This window comes from Molothrus ater, chromosome 4 (assembly GCF_012460135.2).
Source record: "Molothrus ater isolate BHLD 08-10-18 breed brown headed cowbird chromosome 4, BPBGC_Mater_1.1, whole genome shotgun sequence".
Lineage (NCBI taxonomy): Eukaryota > Metazoa > Chordata > Aves > Passeriformes > Icteridae > Molothrus > Molothrus ater.
The window spans coordinates 9,627,905-9,645,953 of record NC_050481.2 but is presented as its reverse complement, the minus strand read 5'-3'; the positions used below and the strand labels follow the sequence as shown (position 1 = coordinate 9,645,953).

The following is an 18,049-nucleotide window of genomic DNA, read 5'->3' as shown; positions in this document are numbered from 1 at the left end:
GTTAGTGTTATAAGGGAGGCAAAGTGATTGCAGAGATCTCTCTAATTCCTCAGGAGACAGAGTAAGGTTTTTCAGGTGTGATAGGTATGCTGAAATATAAAAGATTGGGAAAATCATGTCTCAGAGCCTCTGAATATTTAGAAAGGGAATGTTTAAAGCTACATTTTAAATTCTGTCACCTATTTAACTGCATGAAGTTCCTTCTTACCTGTGTGGTAAAATTTTCCTGAAAATCCAAGGTTGAAGGTAAAATTTGCAACCTGAGTGCGCAGTAAATTTTGAGTCTCTAGTAAAGCCTGAAATAAATAAGAAATGAACATGGATTTAGAAAAAATTAATATTATTTTGGGCTCACCTTTTTTTATAGGACTATTACAGAGAGCTTAATGCTCCATGAGAGTTTGATGGGCTAGGAAAGGTAGTGGGAGTGCCTGAGTGTCCAAGGAGGTGATGGTTCTGTGCCTTGGCCCAGGATGTTTTCCCCTGGAGCACTGATCCATGGCAGGACTTGAATCCAGCCACTCAGAGGCAGCAATATACTGGCTCACTTCATTAGTGAAGCTTGAGAAAATATGCTTAAACCCCAAAATAAAATTAGGAGTACTACTCATCATCTAGGCATGAAGGTGTTGGGATTTACTTACCTGCAGGACCATTTTGGGCTGTGTCTGAATAGCAAATTCAGGCTTAAGTGGGAATGAGCAAAGCTTCAGGTTTGGCCTGTGGTAGAAGTTGTGTCCATGTCATAAATGCATTTTAAATTTAATTAATGTTTATGTTTATTCTCTCATCCAAGCTAAGATAAGCCCACTGGAAATTAAAGGAAGGAAAGGGTGCTGTTTATGGAAGAAATAGTCTTGGCCACTTGTCTAATTTTTGTCCTGGACATATTTCCAGCTACTAGGGAAAGGGAGAAGATGCTTAAGCCTGTGTGAGCTTTACTTGGTGTTTACTACTGGTTGTTAGCTCTGCACTGCTCCTGCAGCTGCTCCTTGTGTGCAGATCTGCTTTGGGTTCCCAGCCCCTGGAATTTGGGGGTGCTGCATGTGAGATGGGGAGTGCATTTCTCTCCCTATTGGCCTTGCCAATGCTGAATAGGTTATAAACTCTGTTTCCATCAATTTCCTGTGCCTCCATTATGTGGCCCTTGAGAACTTTTCCTATTATCTATTAATAACACTCCTATTGATTGGACCTTCATGTTCTTGTAGAGTTCAAAGATAAAATGGTTGCAGTGGTTTACACCCTACCCCAGCCCAGCTAATATCCTTCATTTGAAAAAATTACATTCTGTGCGGTTGTAATTTCACTTAACTTGGCAGGAAAATAGTTTTTTGATTTAATTTAAGCAAGGACCAGCACCCCCTACTTGGGACCAGAACCCAAAAGTATCTCCAGTGCAGGATAAACCATGAAAGCAGGGTTTAAGCAGCTGAGGTGTGTGAGTGTAATACAAGAGACTTCCAGGCAGGGTGCATCTGCCTTGATTTTTTAAAATAGAAACATGCTTAGGGTGGCAAGGAAGATGTAAAATTGAGATGGTGTTTCTCAGCTGCAACAGTCACCAAGCAAATTCCTCTCCTTGCTGAAGGAAATACAGCAATCTTATGACAGTAAATCTTGTGCTTTGGCATTAAATATTAAGGTGGTTGTATGGTTTCCAGCCTATTTTGCCAGACATTAGTAAGTTGATTATTTCAATCCTGTGACAATTTCACATGTGGGACTATATTTACACAATGTATAACAAGTAAACATTCACTAAAATGCAAAACCTCAGAGATGAACACCACTGTTAGCTGAGACATTGAGGAAATTCCCCAGCTGGTAAAAACCACCACTAAATTGACACCATTAAAGTCAGAAGCGTAGAATCAGAGTTGTTATATCTTAGAAGATAACTTTCCAAGCTATCTAGAGCCTTTTAGATATGTTGAGAAAGACTGATGGGCTGAGCAAAATCAATTTAATTTTCCTTTGAGGGAAGAACATCTTGAGAAATTATCATCACTTAAGGTGCAGTAGGAGAAGGGGCAGGGAACAAACATCATTTCATCACCTGGGCTCCTCTCCTGCTCCCCTCACATCTCAGCAAGATGACAGAGCTGCAGGATAGGCAGAGCCTTCCAGCCCAGCCAGGCTCATTAAAAACACAGAGCGAGGATTAAGATGTAAATCCTGGAACCTGCAGCGTGTCAAGCTTTTTCCTCTGTCTAAAGGGCAAATCTGTCACTCAAACTGGCTTTGGCTTAGTCCTAAAGGCTTTTTTCTTGCCATTTCAATTTCCATATATGCATATTAATTTATATAATATGCAGCTCAATTTTGCTGTCATGACCTCCCCTCCTTTTAATGCTAAGAAGATATTGTCAGCTAAGGCAGTCCAAACTCATTTTGTCACTGCTTGTCTGTGTGGAGGAAGGGCACTCATTTATTCCACACCCTTAATATGGAACAACTTTTTAGGTGATTAGGGTCTGCCTTCCCTATCTTTAATGAAAGAGTGCAGAAGCTGCATATCCCTGGCACCCAGGGCCAGAAACCTTCCTGGGATTTGCACGGGCTCCATGGGAGGCAGAAGGTATTTATTTTATTTGATTCTGAAGGCTCTGCAAGATGGAGAAGGGCTATTGAATTTTAACAGCTGGAAAGCTGTTCCCTTTCCAAGGCCAGGTGCCACACAGCTATTCCCACTCTGCCTGCTGTCCTTGGCTTCACAGGTATCCCCCCTTCCCTGGGGGCTCAGTGCCCTCCATCCCACCCCTGTCGCCACTGCATGCCTGTGGAAGTAAAACCAGCATTCCCTGTTGAACCACAGGTGGTTATTTTTGGACAGCTGAATAGATCATGCTTACTAATTATCACTTTCCAGGGAAAGAGCCACGGAGCACACAGTGCAGGGACAAACAGGCACGTCTCTGTGCCTGGCTAAGCAAAGACAGGGCTTTTTTTAAGGTAATCTAAGCTGCACTTTCAAATACAAGCCCTTAATTGCCTGGAATCTCTCAAAACTCACGGATTTAACTTGATTAATTGATTCTTTGCTTTGTCAGTGAAGCTTTTCTCTGACACTCACAAAATACAGTTTCTTCATTATATTGCATTCAGTAGCTTTTTACATTAATCCATATAATTACCTTTTCTAAATTTGAAGTTGCTGTGTCTTTATTCCTCATAACTGGTGCGTCTATTAGGAAGAAGTTGATATTTCCCTGCTATGTCCTTGTTAATTCTAACTCTATCCCTCATTTACATAATAAACTTTTTGGGGCGATTTCTGCAGGAATATTTCATGCCTAATAAGAAGCAATTTGCTTTCCTTCATTAAGTACATTAAAACTTCATGCCCCAGACATCATTGACTGTAAACATTTGATTCTGCTCAAATTTAATGCACCAAGGCATTTTGCTCTGCCAAATTAGGTTTATTTACGTGCTATGTTCTGGATTGTTAGCTGCTAATGAGACTTTGGCTCTTATTGCTCTAAGGCCTGAACAGTAACCTCATTTTAATGAGTTCATTATTTGCTGCCTTCTGAGTGGAAGACAACAAATTTTCCTTTTAATTAAAGGTCAAAACACCTCTGGCTGAGGGAAGTGTAGAAGTTATCAAATCCTAAGAGAAGGCAAATGAATGACACTGTGTGATTTTGATGCCAAGCATGGGCTGGCCAGGCTGAGGTAGAAGGTGCCTCTCTGGGGAGCAAAACTCCAAATCTAAGTGAAGCGATAACAATGCTAAAATGCATACTGGATTTCTGAAGACATTGTTAAGGCAAAACAGAACTTGAAAATCAGCCAAAGTAATTAAAGAGGTTTTCCTCCCCACCCGAAGGTCTGAGTGGATCAATAGAGCTGCTAAAGCACGAGCCCTTCCTTGCATGGGCAGTGGTGTTTGGGGTGAGGGGGACAGATGTCACATGGATTGAGCTAGCACAATGGAATCTCATATTTTTATTGGGGAAAGTGAGGCAGATATTGGGGCTCCATGTTGGGGCTGTTTGTAGGGAGACAGATGTACATGCAGCTGTGGGCTGGTGTGTGTGCAACTGCACAGACAGGGACTGGTGCTCGCTGGAACTTCAGTTAAACCAAAAAAGGATTCATTATGGGAATTGATGCACAGATCCTTGTCCTTCTTCTAGTATTCTATTAGCCAGTATTGTTTCATATGCCTTTCATTCTGTTCCCACAGCAGGTAACAGCATTAGAGACAAGAAAGGCTCTTGGGAAAGAAAGGATCAGTGCTTGTGAGATCAGCTGGTGAAAACTTAGTCTTGTTTTGGAGGAAAAATCCTGAAAGTCTCTGAGATGTAGACATTGTTTAGCTTGAAAACTGCAGCTGTCAGAACATCTTTATGACACCTCTAAACATTATTTCTGCAAAGTAGAACCAAACTCCTGACACTCAGAGGTGTCTCAGGAACATTGCCAGAAACTGAGAGCATCAGGAAAAGCACAGGAGGAATATAAGATTTGCAGGACTGAACATTTCCCCAGCGTGGAGCAGCCAGCCTGGCATTTCATTAGGGCTCCTGCTCATACATGTGCCCTTCCAGAGACAATGCTGTGAATGTGAATTTTGGGAAGCAGCAAAACCTCCAGATCTTGGAGGTCCATGGCAGGATCTGTGTGGTTGTGGTGCTCTGGGGCATTCCACGAGGGAGAGCTGCCTAAGGAAACCCCATCCCAATTTACTGCACAGTCTCCTGGTGAGGATGCACAATGGGTAAGGCAGGTGAGGAAGTTCTTCACTCAGTCTGGAAGGAGATCTAGGCAAGGAGGGGAAGTTGGATATCCCTGCTTTGCAGTGTATCTGTAATTTGCTGTCATCCTGAGTTATTTGACTTGTACAGACTGTTTGAGGAAGTGTTTCTGGCACAGGAGGATGTGCCAGTGCCTGGCTTCCCAGGGGTGCTGGCCAAGGTTACACTGTCCCATCGCCTTCTGAGGGGTATGACTGAGAGTCTTGCCAAAAATGGGCTCTCTTGCCATTACTCAAAGTCGTTATTCATTTGGGAGCAGATCCTAGTGCTGGATAGTGATTGCACTGCTGCAGGTTTCTGCTCTTTGGTGTGTGTGTATAAAATATGGATATGCTCACCATATACACAATACTTTTTATTTATCTATACTGTGGGCAGAAAATACGTGCAAATATTTGCACATACATAACTTTAACATTACCTCTGCTTTGAGCTGGGGCTTAGATTAGATCACCTCCAGAAATTCCTTCCAACCAAAATTGTTTTTTCACTTCTAGACAGTTTTCTCAGGCTTCTGTGGCACATAGTTGTTATTAATACCAAGAACATGGTATTAATAACAACTTTTTAATGCATTTATTCATTTTTGTCCCTAACATGTCCTTAATGTTTGTGCAGCTACATAGCCCTGTGGTTCATTCCCAAGCTGTTCTGTGCAGCAATTTTCTGCTGGTCTGTGCAAAGCTGGAGGGCTACAAAGTAATAGTTTTTACTCTAAATTTCCAGCTGAAATTTTTTGGAAGGAAAAAAGAAAAAGCAAAGAGTACTTCCAGCAATATTTCATTGCACTGCAAGCAGCTGCTGTCAGGATGTGATTTTCTGATTGCCTCTTCCTGCTCTTGCTCCCTCCCTGAAATCTATGCTAGGATAAAAAAATCTGACTAAGCGTGCTGTGGTCTTGGCAATTTTCAAAGCTGGTGGAATTGGAATTGATAGGAATACCACAACACAGTTAAAATCATAGTAATGACTGTAAGGAAGGTGTGAAATAACTAGCCACTGCTCTTTTCTGACAGGAAAGCTGTCAGTAAAAAAGTGATGTCTAGCCTGACATTACTGATGGGGTCACTGCAAGACCAGGATTTTAAGTTCCTTATTTTCAGCTTTGAGATTGGACCATAAATTTCTGTCATAAGGGGGACAATCAACTCAGCTGTATCTGCACTTGTTAAAACTCAGCTTGCTGAGGAATTTTTAAGCCCAGGGAAGCTGAGTTGATGATTTCTGTGTGCTGAGGATTTTAGCCCACTTCCCATGCTTATAGCAGATAATACCAGAGTGTAGGAATTAGCAAGAATCCACATTATTGACTTAGTGGCTAGAGTTTGAAAGCAGTTCAGGCATTGGTGTTAGTAAAATCTTTAATGGGATTTTGAAATCACTTGTCCTGTACCCTATGCCAAACCTGACTGGAATTGCAGGGCCTGGATCAGAGGGAAACTGCCAAACCTCACAGACCTGGAGACGCTTCTCACCCACTCCTTCCTGCAAATGGTGCCACTCCCAGTGCTGGCTGCAGAGCACTGGGCACAGCCAGGGCTTTGGCCCTGCCTTCCCTAGGGCTGGGACTGCATTTCCTTCTGTTTTTATTCCTGTGAAGCAGCCTGCTAATCCATAGTGCCATATAAATAATTAACAGGGAGCTCTCAGCTGGGGCTGAACACAGCCAGCTCTGGCTGCAGATCTATTTTTCATTGTAGAGCTATTACCTGAGCCTGTTCAGCATTTCCCTGGAGTTTGCTGCCTTTGTGTGAGGTCTGACAGGATAGGTGGGTTTCTTTGAAGCAAGAAACAGGTGATGATTTGCAAATACTTGTGTAGTATGTTTATTGGAAACAGGAAAAAAGATGTTTTTACTTCTTGAATGGAATAACCCACTTTATCAGATCTGTTTCTGCTGCTGTGCTGTAACTCTGTCCTGAAGTCAGAAAACTGTCAGGAGCCTACCTGCATTTAATTTGACCTCGAGGAGTGCATCTGTCCCAGTAGAGGTTCAACCAGTTGCAGCAGAAGGAGATGAATGGGGGGATCCTGCAGCAAATTTACTACTTGCTGATGACTAAGTGGTGAATAACATCCCTGAGAACTCAGGAGGTGGCTCTTGATTTAGTATTAGAAGAGATGATGCTGAGTGTGACACAGCCTGGCAATGAGAGCACCCTGACCAACTGCTCAAGTGTGGGTGCACACATACATAAAAATATCCATGGCAATCATCCAGTCTCTCTTCTTGGAAAAAGGAATTCCTGGCCTTGTTAGAGCATCTAGCAGCAAAAAACTCAAATGAAGAGCAGGGGGACAGTCTAACAGGGCAGAAAGTATGAATGGAAAATGGGGAGCATGACTAAGAAGCAGGGTTTATTTTAACAGGGCCACACAGATGAGTTAAGGCAATTGCTCTCATTCTGGGGAGGATCAAAGGCATTAGGCCTGGCTGGGAGCATCCACAGGAGCTGCTGCAGGAGCTGCAAGAGCAGGGAGTGGCTGCAGTGGCTCCCTGCCAGCAGTGATTGCTGCTCTGTGTCAGAAGAGAGAAGATTTACAGCCTGTTTGGGGCAGCACTGAGGGTCTCCAGTATCAATCACTGCTGATGCTGAAGGATTTTCTAGGAATACTAACCAAATGTGCTGCCAAGTGCTGGAGGGGAAAAGCCAGCCTGTGCCCAAGCTGAGAGCAGGGGGCAATCCCCTGGGCTGTGGGGAGCTGCTGGCACAAGCCCAGGGCTGAGCAGGATCCCTCCCTGCAGGTCCATGCAGCAGGGCCAGGAGCTGGTGGCACTTGGAGCAGAGCAGCGAGGGGGTTTAGAGATTATTTCTTATCAGTTCTGACTTTTGAGAAGCTTAAGCATCTCCAGTGATAGAAATCTCTTGAGGAACGGCTCTTCAGGCAGGGGAATCAGGGGAAGGCAATCTGCCAGTGGGAGATCAAGGATTATTGGTCCAGTTTTTGAAACAATGTGATCAGGAATGCTTGTTTTGATTTCAGTGGCTCTGCTCCCTGTGGCTGCAGTTCAGCCTGGCCAGCACAACAGCTCCATGAAATAAAGAAGAGATGCTCTATTTCCCCATATCCAATCTGCACAAGGCAGGTGGGGTTTGTCTCTCTCTAATTCCACTGTAGAGCTCCCAAGAAAGAGGCCCAAAAGGCAGGGACAGAGTCCTCATGTCAGCTCTGATCAATCACAAAATTAATCCCTAAAATACAAATTGAATGGCAAAACTATCTCAAGACTTTACAGGGACAACATCAAGGTCTAAGGTAGTACGTTAATAAAAAATGGTTGCTGAGCCATAGTGGTCCTGTGGCAGAAAACTGTGCTGGTGTCAGTCACTGTGCTGCATGTCATCCACCTAAAACCCACACTGCTCATTAGTTAGCTCAGGTCATGATTAGGCCATGCCCAAAAAAAAGGATCAAAGTCTCTCTCTCTCCTTGGCGCAGTACAAATATAGGGTAAAAGACAAGTAACAGCAACAACTGCATTTTTGTTGAGTTGTATATTCTTTCTTTTTCTTGTGTTTTGGTGCTTCAGACTTGTTTTCTTAAGCAAAAAAAAAAAAAAATTACAAATAAGCTCTACAATCTGTTACAGGTGGGTACTCAGTTGCTATAAATTATTTAAAGGCCAGACTAATGGAGGCTACCTTATTTATCTTCTTTAATTTATGGACTTGGATCTACTAAGGTTTAATCAGAGTGGTTTTCTGTTCCTTTACTGCCCTTGGAAATCATTCACTTGGATAGCTTGTCACAAAAATAAAACTTTCTTCAAGTTCTCATCATGTACATTCATCTCAAAATTCTGAGCACCTACCAGCAATGTCAAATCCCTGCCTTAAATTTACTGCTCAAAAACTACCTGCTGTATATGCTTTGTGGTGGGGAATTAAGGGGTTTTTTTCTGCACACATTCAATCATAGAGGAGAGATTGGAGCAGGTGATACATCCTGAACTGAGGTGTGTCCTTCAGGGCTCAGAATGGGCGTGCTGGCACAAGGATGGATGTGTCCTGTGGCTTTAAGAGAGTGCCTCCATGTTTGGGGCTTTTCCCTGTGTGAGTCTGCTCATTGCCCACCCTCTCCATAAAAATCAGCATCCAGGGAAGTCTGGAGAACTGTTTTCCTTGGTTATTGTGAAACTTTCATTTTGCAGAATCTTGATGAGTAAGGGTGTGCTTTAAAAACCACTAGGATTAAGTGTTGCTTTTTAATATTTTTGAGATGCTTGATACTTGTCTGGCAGAGCTTAACTTCTCTGACCTTTCTTCCTTCTTTGTGATGCTGCCTTCCATTATCCAGGGAGCTGGCTTCAGTGTTTTGATAACTAGAATCGGATGTTTCTGTGGAACGAAAAGGGAATTTCCAGGCAAACGTTCTCACTGCATCTCTTTCACCAGAGATCAGAGTGCTTCTGCCACCCCCTGCTCCATCAGGTTCAGTGCAGAGGGAGCTAAAGCCTTTATTGTCCTCCAGGATAGGTTTAAAATCCCTCCATCCCAGAAAATCCTCCTGCTTACCACTGCTTTATTATCCTTCCCAGCATGAAGACAGCATAGTGAGCTGTCCAGAGGAGGAGGCTGGAAGATCCAAAGTTAAATGGCAATGCCCATGTTACACTTCCACTCAGTTCTCTTGAACAGAAACATGAAAGGCCAGTATGTTGTCCAACAAAATCAACCCAGACCACCAACTGAGGCTGGCACATTTGAAATGAACCATTGCAGAACTTTCAGTAGGCTACTTCTTCATAAAACTAGGTGATTTCAGATAAAATTGTGAACAAATCTCTTTAACAGTCAAAGGAAATGTTTCATGTTCAAAAGTATCACCACACCTTCCCATATGTGGGAAAATTACACTCAGAGAAAAACTGAAGTACTGCTGTTCCTCAGATCACTCTGGAATAGAACCTGGCAAAAAACTCAAACCTGCACCTTGAGACATTCAAGTGGTGCAATGTAATTGTGGAAAAGTGATGGAATCTTTCAGTCCTTGCGGTAGCTTCCTAGGGAGGAAACTCCTGCTAACAGGAAGCCCTTCTACATGGTTTTTCCAGCCTTTTTCTATGTGTACTGGAATGCTCTTCCCAGGGAGGTGGTAGAATCACCATCCCTGGATGTGTTTAAAAAAAGACTGGACATGGCACTTGGTGCTATAGTCTAGTTGAGGTGTTAGGGCATAGGTTGGACTCGATGATCTTAGAGGTCTCTTCCAGCCTCATTATTCTGTGATTCTGTGTGAGTGCCCACAGCAAGCCAGCTGCTCCCAAGCTCCCTGAGCACATCCTAGAGGAGCAGTATGTCTTCCAAGAGTAATAATGGCCGATGGCAATAATAACCCAGTGAAAAATCAGTGTTTGTGATCCTTTCCTAAGTCTCCTAATAGTTGAAACTCATGGCTTTTCTCTGAATTCACATCCAGGAGCACCCTGGTTGTGAGCCCTTGTGGTGATAGGTCTCCAGCACGTGGGAACAGGGAGGAGAGCTGATCTCACCAGCACATGGAATACTTGCATGGCATTGTCTTAAAAAAGACAATGCACATCATTTGAATAATGCCAAGATTGCTAAATTGAGACAGAAAGGTTGGGGGGGAAGGTTTGGTTTTTGCTTACAACAGATTGCTGTTTCAGAGCCATTCATATGCATTTTGGTGGCAGCCAGAAAGTGGCTGAGGCAGTTAACTTTTAAATCTACTTGCTTTTGATCTTAATCATTAAAGGCAGCACTTTTCCCTCTTAAATATTCCCATTGAAAACTGTAGCTACTTGTAGTGTAAAGTATGAATTCATGTAACACAGGATCATTAAACTGGGAAAAATATGTTCCACAAACTATCAAGCTTTTATTATAGTTGTTACACTAAATTTCCACTCATTTCTGAAGTGAGAGATTCTGTTACTCTCACAGCTGAAGGGTAATGTCATAATTTTATATTATATGGGAATAGCTGTTTAGAAATGACAAATACTGAATTGCTGTGACAGGCTTTGCTTGGGTAATGCTCTGCTAGCCCAACAGGTCTATTTGGCAAGGTGTACATCCAGAGCCTGGATATAATTTGCAGCTGTAAAATGAGAAAGAGCTAAAAGCTGTGTGCTTTTTTTCCATAGTGGAAAACCTTCCTTACACCTCAAGCTCTCCTTTGAGCTGTGCATTCCCCTTGTTTGCCCCCTCTCTGCTCTGCTGGGGTTCAGCACACCCATGTGTTAGGTCACCAGTGAAATGAATAATCCAGAATATTTCTGTGGGTGCAATCTCAGCTGGCTTTGAGCAGTTGAAGACAGAAAGGTGGTTTTAACCATCCTACAGTGGGCTCTTCCCAGGCACAGGTTTCCTGCCCAAAATTGCCTCTGGTCTTTAACACTCACCTTGCAATATTTACAGCAGGGATGGGTGGGTTTTGTTTCCTGATAATGTACTGGGAGCCTGTGCCCAGATACAGCAGAAATAAGAGGGAAAGCATATGGGAAACCATATTCCCTTTCCTAATAACAAATACAGAGGAATTACACTTGATAATACCACAGACATGTTTGTTTATGATGCACATAAATCTTGGGATATGTTACTAGGAAAAGACATGCAGAGCTTTTTTATTAAAGAATTCACATTCTACAGATGAACCTATTTTTTAAATGTAATGCATTATTGTTGTTATTATTGTTACTATTAACCATGCAGAGCATAGCCTCAGCAGTTCACACTTGTCCCTGGAACTCCTAAATTAATAAGATTATAGAGTATTTAATCTCTATTAATTGTAGATTCATATAGATTAATGCTTATTTATGCATGTATATTCAATTAATTCCCAAACATGTGTGCTAATTTGTTGAAAAACCTACAGTAAATATTATTACAAAGGAGGTCTCCAGTCTTGTGACCCTCAGGGATTAAATATTACTGGAAAATGGACAAAGCACTTTGATCCTCATCCCCTGAGCCTGTCTCCCTTGTCCTGCTCTTCACCAGGCTGCTTTTTCCCAGGTACAACTTGCTGCCCTCGAAGAACAATTGGGTCTCCACCAAAAAAAGCACTTGTGCTATCAAGAATCACTGACAGCTTGAAGAGCCAGTATTTCATCAGGTTTGGGCCAGGCAGGCAAATACAGTCTGCTGTCAAAAATGTGAATTCCATCATTTTTTATACCATTTTTTACTAGAAGGGCTGATGTTTTGGGGTGAAAAACACACAGGTGCTGAAGCCAATGGCTTTCGTGGAGTCTGATTCAATCCCAGCAGTTCAAGTGAAATATTGAGACAACTTTTAGGAATTGCCTCAGTGTTGCTATTTTAGATTTAATATGTAATGTAAAAGCTATGTTAATAATTTTGTCTTTTAACTAAAATGAAGAGGCAGCAAAAACCTGAAATATCCATTTCCTGGGAAATTCTTGTATTAAAGGAGTGTCTCAGCAAGTGTGAATTACTTGCATTTTTTAATTTCTGGAAGATCAGCAATTCCAAAGCTACATTTAATTATGATCTTTGGAGTTTATTTTTTTAATATTCTATGAACTGCCCCCTTTTCCTTTAGTCTGCCAGAGCAGATGAGCTGGCAGAACACAATTTAGTTTGAATCATATTACAGTGAAACATTGTGCATTTCATAAATCAACATTTTGCCACGGGAAGCTGTTTCACTGGAGCAATCCATGTTGATCAAGTAACAGGAATATAAACTTCATTTTCCTCTGCCTTGTCACTTTGCCATTTTAGAAGGATTTTCCGCCCATTTATAAGTATAGGGATAAATGGCTAAAGAAGTAGGATGGAAGGAAAATTAAAATCCTAACCTTTAACACTTTGAATTTTTCCATATCTTGATCAGAAAGTATTGGGAAGGTGGTATTAGATTTAATAGATTTAGCTTGTGTTTTTTCAAAACTAAATGCTAAAATTCAAATTAAATGATGGCATCCATTAAAAAATTAAACTCTGACATAAGGGATTCATCCTTTACCAGGCAGAATTATTAAAAATAGCAGGGATGTGATGTGCCAGAGAAGCTGAGTGTGTCCCACACCACAGATCCCACTTGTGTTTGCGTGTTGTCTGGATGAGAAATGGGAACAGCAGACTAAGAAAGTGCTGGTACTTAGCAGAAAGAACAGAAACACAGACAAGAGGAAGGCTTACAAATATTTAGAGAAAATTTTCATGGCTTGGTAAAGGACGTTTAAAATTTGTGCTTCTGAAGAGGAAAAAAATACTTGATCAATGGCTTTGTTTCCTAAAGAAAGCCATGAAGTGTTTTAACTAATACACTGGTTTGCAGGAAATTCTTATTAGCTTGTCCTTTAATTTTCTTGTAAGTACTGAAAATTAAATTCTTAATGGAATTGAATAAAAATGGTTTTGTTTTCTCCCTGACATTTCTGGAGAGAAATTGTTAACTAACTTAACTTTATATCTTAAGATATTATCTCTAAAATGGGTGTGACTATTTAAGTTATAAATTACCATATTTAACATTAGAAATTTTGATGACACAAAATGACAAAGTTAAATTACTAAATAGTCTTATATTAGAATTTCCCATGAGGTGAAAAAAACTCTGTAGTACTTTGTTGGGTTTTTTTTCTGCCTGGATGGAAAGAAGACAGGTGGAGGTGTAGAACACTGGGAGTAAAAGCAGTTACTGAAGGGATCTTTGGCCATATTCACAGAAAAGACAAAGACTTTAAGACTTAATTTCTGTGACGATATGTATGTAAAGCTATAGAGGTGGGTGGATATGTCTAAGGATTTGAAGCCAGACATAGTCAAATATTTGGTTTTATACTTCATTGTGACACAGAGGTTGACAGAAAACTCATGGTTAATTATTGCTAAGTAATTGGAGTCTCAAATTTCTCATTTTCTCTGGGAGATTTTCTCAGTTTCTCACCTGTTTGTCCATCCCTCCCTCCCACCCTTTTCCTGGGCACTGCCACTTGCACATCATTTGAATAATGCCAAGAGTGCTAAATTGAGCTTTTGCTCCAAGTGTTCCTCCTGCTCCCATTTGGATGACAAAGGCTTATTTAAAGTCACTTAAGTAACGCTGCTCCTGAAGGAGCTGCATTATGGATGGGCTCCTGCTAATGTGTTTATTGCTGCTTCAAGTGCTTTTAAGGCAATAATTATGACTGCTCTTGCAGTCTGCACTGCCTGGCTCTTCTACAAGGCCATTCCATCATTGCAGAGTGTTGTTTTCTGTGCAGGAAGCAGCTGCTAGGGCTCCTTTTTAACTAATATGTGTTGTTTTAAAGCTCAGGTTAATGCAGGTCTCTGGAGGGGCTGATATTAAGCAGATGTGTTTTTTGGCTCCTGTGGATTCCCTAAGTGAGGCTAAATTAAATAGAGTACCACGTGTATCCTGGAAATATATTCCATTTTGATATAACCTATGACTTCAGAATTGGTTTGGAGAAAGGATTCAAGAAATGAGTACAAATCCAGGAAATCAGTGCAAGTGTAGAAGAGCAATGTGACACAAGTCAGCTTGGCACAGGATGTGAGCACCAGAAATCTGAATTTGACCTGGAAGACCTGCCATTTCTATATTATTAAAAGGATTGTGATGTTTTTAAAAACATCAAATTTTAAAATGCTTTTCAAAATGAAGTTCTCTTGAGTTCTTATAGCCAGAATGAAGGATGATTTATCTCACTTTTTAAAATAATTCATTTGTTGTTTTGTGGAATATTAGACTTTTTTCCTTGGGGGAAAAACCCCAAACATCTGAGATTAATTCTGTGTTTAACAGATTATTCTGAGATTAATTGCTTGTACAAACAATACCAAATTGAACCCTACAGATCAAAAACCAGTGTGTTCCCTGCGACAGAAGAATTCCAAGTGAGTTTTTAAACATTGAGGAAAATCTTGCTAGGGAGATAATTGTTTAATAAATTCAAGAGGTGGAAAATTTGAGCCACCAGAATGTGTTTTCTGGCAAGACTCTATAAAACACTCTGAAGACCACCTAATTTTGAGTGGGAAGCTGGCTGACGAGAGAACCCCAAATCTATTAGAATTCAGGAGGGTCCTTGGATAGACAGTCAATCCATCAGGCTGCCAAGGAGAAGAATACAGGTTCTGCTGGTGCCAAGGGAATTGTGGTGTTTAACTACACTGCTACTGAAGTTCTGAATGAAAGAACAGGCCCTGTTGAAACAAAAGAAGTATGAAACATTCTGTCTGATGTGTCTTGACAAGGCACTTGAGCAGTATTCAACACTCAAATTATTACAGAAAGAATTGGGTGATTCAAGAGACCTGAACAAGGAAAATACTGAATTAACTGTCATCTCTGATGAAGCAGAATGGAGCAGGCACTCCCATTTAAAGAAATATTATTAAAGTTTTCATGTAATGCCTCTCAGCTGCTTTTTGAATTCATTTTTAAGGACTTTGAGACTGTCCAAAAATGGGAGCTGCAGACTCCACTTCATTGTGTCACTCTCAAGTGCTTCAGAAGGTGACAGAAGTGTCACCCAGCCTCAGTGACTAATGCTTGGCTCTGCTCTGGGTTCCTGGGCTCAGCTTCTCCCTGGGCTGGCCATGGCCATGGCTACTTTACTGCAAGGGGCTTATTATGATTAAAAGGGTATCAGGGTGAGTGTTTTATCTCAGGACTGACCATGCTGCCATGCCTGGTGACGGGGCCCAGACATTTCCAGTAGTTCCACCCAAAAGCAGCTGTCCTTGCACAAAAATCAAGGATAATCATATGCTGGAGAGATGGAGTGGTTGAGCTGAGCTCCCTGCTGTGCCAGGACTTTTTAATTTGGAATTGCCAGGAAGGATGCAACTCCAACATGATTTTTTGTCTTGAAAACACTAAAACGAGCCAGAATTCACAGGCTTTAAGTGTTCCAGGCATTTTAATGATGGTGAAGGTCAAAGATAAAGAGCAGACTGTGGAAGTGAGGGGGTGTCAGAGACAAATTGTTATTTCCACTGAAGGAAGTGGAGCTCAGAGGGGGAGGCAGCAGGAGAAGGCAGACAGGCTGCAGGGAGAAGGGAGGCCTGCAGTCAGCACTAACAGAAATTACATTCCCAAGCATGGCTCCATCACTTTACTGCAGCTCAGAAAGTCCCAGGATCCTCCCATCCCTATAGTGACAATTAGAGGGGTTACAGAAAGGGGAAATGGAGCTTTTAGAGAAGGGGGCTCTGGGATATGGTGGTGCTGGGACAGGCAATTTCTCCTTGATTATCTCATCAGCTCCAGCTGGGAGAGTGGGATAAGACAGGGGAACAGGTAGTTCCTGACTCCCCTGGAAGAAGGTTTGTTGCAGTCTAAATCCTGGAGCTGAGAGGAGGGTACCAAGTGAAAAGCTCAAGATTTTTTCTTCATTTAGAGTAGTTTTTTGTTTGTTTTATTTATTGAAGGGTAAATGCCTTAGCTTGCACTGTGCTCTTGCAGGGCTTTTGGGTTAACAATAGGAGGTGTATTTGTGAAAGGTGCTGGAAACCCTGGTGGCTGTGTGGAGCTCTTCCTGGGTGAGTAAATATTGTACTGGCTCATACTATGGCAACAGGAAAAATAGCAATACTTCAGCAAGCTCTCGCTCCTTGTTGGGAAATGCAGCCCTCTTTGTGCTCAGTTAAAAGCAAACTTTAAAGGTGAAAGCTTTGTATTTTTTCTGTGTGGCTCTCCCAGAGACAGCATAAAAAGACATTTCCAGGGTTTTTTTTGCCAAATCACTGATGCCAGTGATACTGGACTCATGTAGCTGGGGAGCAGGATCATTTACAAGAGCACAAATTCACTGTTTCTGCAAATTAACTGAAGAATTCTTTTGCCTTTGAAAATCAAGCACTGAGATAATATATTGGCAGGCAGGAAAGGGAGAAATTCATTTGCAGAGGCTCGCTAGGCTCAAGATAGAACTCCACAAAGCTGGGAAAAACAGGTTTCTGTGGCTCTGCTGAGTTCCTGTTAATTACTTAGCCAGACATGACCTTGCACAACTTCTTCAACACCAGGGACTAGGAGATCTTCTGTGGTAAACAGAGCCCATAATAACCCTGTTCTCTAATCTCTGTTTCTGTAGCTGATGCCACCCTTTATAAAATAAAAGTGTGTGTGTCTATATATATATACACACACACACACATATATATATATACACACACACACATATATATACATATATACATATATATATATATCCCTGAGGCACCTAATTGAGAAATGGCTTTGTGAGGGAATAAGAACATTTAGGTTGCAGGAAGTAATTACACAGGCACAGGTTGACTTGTTTGATTACTGTTACATGCCAATATTGTTATCAGGAGACTGGCTGGGTATTAAAGCATTTCTGAGGGATTTGGGTGGGCATGGCACATTTGGAGAGCCTAGCAGAGAGTCCCTAAATCTCTGCTCTCTGTGAGCAGCCACAGCCCCGTCTCCCAAAGGCAGGGCAAGGCTTTGCTATCACTGAAATATCAGCCTCCTAAGTAGTTATTTTTGCCTCTCAAGCAAAGCTGCTGTGCCTTAGAGGGTGAAGGCAGGTCTGCTGATTCTTAATTGCCTCCTTCCCCAGTGACTTGGGAGATTGTTCTCTAACTGGCTGTAATTACCCTTTTCTGTAAGCTAACCAAAGTGCACTCTGCTTTCAGTGTTATGCTCATTATGTTATGCTCATTAACAGGATTCTGTTCAGTGGGTTAATGTATGCTGAGAATGTCCAGTCTGTAGGAACAGACTGATTTGTGTAGCAAGTGTTTGTGAGATACCCTGAAACAAATCTCTGCCAGGTTTGAAATGAAATCAATAATGTTGAGGACAGAGTATCTGTGGGTGCTCAAGTTGCAGGGTGGATTTATGTGTGAAACATTCACCTAAAAGGGGGAGATAAACTTTATATTGTCCCCAGAAGAGAGCTTGAGGAGAAGGTTGGTTCTGAGCCTGTGCCTGCAGAAGATTTCTCCCTGTAGTTGGTGTTTGTGGGGTGATTAATTGTGTAAGGTGAGGAGGGGATTTATCCTGTGAGTGGCACTTCTGGTGTTTTTGTGAGGAAAGTGGGCTGCTAATTTGGCACTGGAGAAGTGCGGGAAAAATGAAAGCTTCCCTTTGTACCCTGACTCAAACATAATGAATGAAAGAAGGCTCACCATGCCTTGCTTGAAAAAAAAAGCAATTAAAAAGGTCTGAATCCCAGGCAGATGTTTTTCCTTGTTATTGTCTAGATATTCAGCAGTGTGGACTGGTTGGTTTTCAGATGGATAAAGGCAAGCAGCACGTAAATATGATTCTGAATGCTTTTAACAGCATCCAGCTCTTTC

General features: G+C 41.7%; 1 long non-coding RNA gene across 1 annotated transcript in view; it reads right to left on the bottom strand.

Annotated features, from left to right (window-relative positions):
* The window catches only part of LOC118686214 (uncharacterized), a 34,673-nt gene continuing 16,624 nt past the window's right edge, over window positions 1-18,049 (bottom strand). The window contains exon 3 of the long non-coding RNA XR_008508330.1: window positions 1-296. This is a non-coding gene — a long non-coding RNA (uncharacterized LOC118686214). The remainder of the gene's footprint in view (window positions 297-18,049) is intronic.